The 4,174-nt window shown below is 41.4% G+C and overlaps 1 long non-coding RNA gene across 1 annotated transcript; it reads right to left on the bottom strand.

Annotated features, from left to right (window-relative positions):
• Positions 1 to 1,272: 1,272 nt before the first annotated feature.
• Positions 1,273 to 3,193, bottom strand: LOC127542359 (uncharacterized). Its single transcript, XR_007948640.1, has 4 exons — positions 3,135 to 3,193; positions 2,605 to 2,679; positions 1,463 to 1,510; positions 1,273 to 1,327 (listed from the first exon to the last, which is right to left on the bottom strand). It is a non-coding gene; the product is annotated as an uncharacterized LOC127542359 (long non-coding RNA).
• Positions 3,194 to 4,174: the final 981 nt, after the last annotated feature.

Here is a 4,174-nt window from a genome sequence, read left to right as displayed (position 1 = left end):
CTGATGCTAAGTGAAATGAGCAGAACCAGGAGATCATTATACACTTCGACAACGATGTTGTATGAGGACATATTTTGATGGAAGTGGATTTCTTTGACAAAGAGACCAGAGTTTCAATTGATAAATGACGGACAAAAGCAGCTACACCCAAAGAAAGAACACTGGGAAACGAATGTGAACTATCTGCATTTTTGTTTTTCTTCCCGGGTTATTTCTACCTTCTGAATCCAATTCTCCCTATGAAACAAGAGAACTGTTCGGTTCTGCAAACATAGATTGTATCTAGGATATACTGCAACATATCCAACATGTAAAGGACTGCTTGCCATCTAGGGGAGGGGGTGGAGGGAGGGAGGGGGAAAAAATTGGAACAGAAACGAGTGCAAAGGATAATGTTGTAAAAAAAAAATTTACCCTGGCATGGATTCTGTCAATATAAAGTAATTATTAAATAAAAATTTAAAAAAAAAAAAGAAGGTTGCAAACAACAACAACAAAAAAAAAAGCTATTAAACTCTGCATCCCATAATCCAGCAGTTCTGCTACTAGGGTTATACACCAATGAGATCAAAGATAAAAGCAAAAAGACGCATATGTACAAAAATATTTCTCACAGTTCTATCTGTGGGGGCAAAGAATTGAAAACTGAGGGAATGCATGTCAACTGGGAAATGGCTGACCAAGTTATGGTATAGGAAAGTGAAGAAATACTGTACTGTAGGAAATGATGATGGGGATGGTTTCAGAGAATTCTGGGAAGACACATATGAAGTGAGAGCCAAAACAATGTAAATAGTGACTACATTGTAACTACATTGTAAAGGTCAACTACTAGGAATGATTTAAGAACTCTGATCGATCAATGCAATGACCGACCATGATTCCAGAAGTGTGACAATGAAGCCTGTTTCCCATCTCCTGACAGAAAGGTGCTAGACTCAATTTCAGATTGAGACATGTTTTTTTATTTGGCTAACCAGGGAAATTTGTTTTCCTTGACAATACATATTTGTAATGGGGGGGGGGGGCTCTTTCCTTATCAACAGGGGAGGTGAGAATTGTAAATGGCAGATTTTTATCAACTGATTAAAAAAATTTTAGTTAAAAAATTCAAAAGCCCTGTTCTATAATTTAATTTCCAGAAATGGCTAATGGAGAACATTTCAGATCCAGTGGAGGAATTGGGAGACCTCATGACTTATCATCACCTTACCAGAAGGCAGAGCTAATCCCTGTTTCTGGATTCCTTCTGCAAAGATCTAAATATCCTACCTTAGGGCTTTCTTTTCCTCCTCTCTGTGGCGTTCTTGAAGGAGCAGCAAAGTTCCTATGATGAGAAAGAGGGTAATGGGAGGCTAAAGCCACATTCAAAAAGCTGAGACAGCTCACCCTCAACAGAGTTTCCACACGAAGAGACCAGCTTCCCTACCGGGGAAGAAGTTCTCCAGCAAGAGACACTTACCCTGCTTCATGGTCAAGGTTTCCTCCAACTGCATCGTTTCCAGGTTCACTGCAAGGGGGTAGAAAATTGACTGAGTGATCTCTCTCACCTCCATTTTGTACAGGCTACATTCAATGAGGTGACAGTGACCCCTTCAGTTTATAGATTGGGAAACTGACAACCAGAAAGGGAAAAGGGAGTAGTTGCCTGAGGTAGTCAATAAGACATCTACTAAGCATGGACTATGTGCCAGGCACTGTGTTGTGTAAAGAGGAGTTCTACTTTACAACTCTAGCATGTTTTTGCCATGTTATCTTAAGTAGGTCCCAAACCTTCCCTGGATTCCAGTGTCCCATGAATTAAAAAAATAATCATAAAAGGGTAGATGAGATGATCTCCAAAGGCTCTGACGTTCTGAGTCTGTGAACCGAAAAAGGGCAATGAATAGAGATTACACGTGGGGGGGGGGCTATTTCTTCAGTTCTTATTCCAAGCTAGACCTTATATTTAGAAGGTGCTTTATCAGTTACCGGGGTGGGCTAAATAGTTTCAATTACCTTTCCAGCTTCACTAATCTGATGCTATTATGATTTGTGTTCTACCTCTCCTCACTACTGTCAAATGATTCATTTAATCCCTATTTTATTCCAATCAATATCCTTCAGTTTAGTGGGCTTCCGTAAGCAGTGATCATTTCTGTCATACTTGTCTATCTCCAGACATTTAGTCAGTTAATACTAGTATACATTTTACATATTTCATATTTAGGGATTAAGGCGAGGTTACACAGGAAGCTAACTAGAGGACTTCCACCTTTTACTGCCTGATGAATAAGTGACCAAGCCCGGCATGGCGGAGATGTCCTAACAATATGGAAAGAACCCCAGCTTTCTTCAGTCCCTCTATCCTTCATCATCCTTCTCTACTGCCCGATGTGGGGAAACGGTTTTGGGCACTTAGCCAATGGCTGGGTGACTAAATCTTGTACAGAGAAGCTATAAAACTGTTATTTGCTGAGCTCAGTTCCTTGAAGTGTGTAATTCTCAGTGTCTCACTGGCTCCTACAAAAAGGGAGACAGGCACATGTGGAGAGCAATGCAGCCGCCTCCAGGACAATCCTGGGACTAAAGAAGTGATCAGTTAGCTCCATTAGGATGACTTACATTTGTCTAATTCTTCCCTCAATGCTTCCATTTCAACTTGGTTTTTCTGAAGCTCCTCATTTGTACATCTTTGAGCTAGAAAAAAGAGAGAGAGCAAGGAAGAGATTTATGAGTGCAGCTCTTAGCCTAGACTGCCCTCAAATGGTTGGGGGAATGCTAAGACCACTAATTTTACAGAGGAGATGATCAAGACTCAATAAGGGGTAGTGACTTTCTTAAGATCCCCCAGTAAATGAGTATTACAGGAGCTAAGTTTAAGAAATGTTTTCCTGAATGAGGATCTAGTGCCTTCTCTTCTGGCCTCTGTCCATCTTTTAAAGTCCAGCTCCAGGGTCACCTCCCAGGGAAGGGCATTTTCCTCAGATGTCCTACACAACCAGATTTCCTCCTCCTCTGATGGAAGAGAAAGGAAGGAGGATGGAAAGAATATTAGGGTACAGGGCCACACTTCTAGAGAGAGTTACAGTTCTACCTGGCATCCTGAACTCCCCAAAGGCTTAAATTTGGGCCTTTCTCACTCCCCAGCTCACCTTGTTGCAGCTGGCTAATTATGCTGATCATTTCTTCCATTTTGAAACTATAATCCCCTGTTGTGGGAGAAGAGAAAAGTTAGCTCTTTGAGTTAATAAGAACAAACATTTACATAGTGCCTTAGGGCCTGAAAAGCACTGTACATGCTAACCCAATGGATCTTCACAACAACCCTAGGAAACAGATGCTATTATTATAAGCCCCATTTTACAGAAGGTAACTTGGCAAAGGTTAAGGAGGGAGTAAGTGTCTAAGGCTGAATGTGTACTTGGGAAGATGAATTTTCCCCACAATACCATAAAAAAAATCAAACAAATCCCAAGCTCATCAGTGTTGTGCACAAGATTTGGAGTCAGAAGAGTTGTCCCCAAAGGAGAGGGAAGAGATATGGTTTATGGGAAGGTCTCCCCACCTTGCCCCATTTCCTCTTTCTGTTTCAGTAAGAGGCTTTTGCTGATTCCATATACTCTACAATAGAGAAATGTTCAGGGTGGTCCATGGGCAGCTAGTACACAAGCAAAGAAGTTCTGAACATGGGCTCTGTGAACTTGCCGCCTTTTCAGGGTTTTGGTAACTGTATTTCAGTCTAATTAGTTCTCTTCTTCATTCTATATGTTTGATTATATGCATTTAAACCTTCTGAGAAGGGGTTCAGAGGTTTTGCCAGACTGCCAAAGGGGTCTGTGACACACAAAAAGGCAAAGATCCATGGACCCCAGAGCTATAAGATTTTGATTCCTTGTTCAATTGCTTTTTTTTTCAATTATGTCCCACTGTTTGTGAACCCATTGGGGTTTTCTTGGCAGGGATGATAGAAGGGTTAGCCATTTCCTTCTTCAGGTTATTTTACGGATTAGGAAACTGAGGCAAACGAACTGTGAAGTGACTTGCCCAGGGTCACAGAGCTAGGAAGTATCTGAGGGTGAACTGGAACCCTGCTCTTCCTGGCTCTAGGTGCTCTATCCAGTATTCCATCTAGCAGCCCATTCCCTGTAACCATCCACAAATCACCACAGACCTATTTGTTTCCTTCCCTGTA

This window comes from Antechinus flavipes, chromosome X, assembly GCF_016432865.1.
Source record: "Antechinus flavipes isolate AdamAnt ecotype Samford, QLD, Australia chromosome X, AdamAnt_v2, whole genome shotgun sequence".
NCBI classification, from domain to species: domain Eukaryota; kingdom Metazoa; phylum Chordata; class Mammalia; order Dasyuromorphia; family Dasyuridae; genus Antechinus; species Antechinus flavipes.
This window is presented reverse-complemented; position numbering and strand designations above follow the sequence as displayed.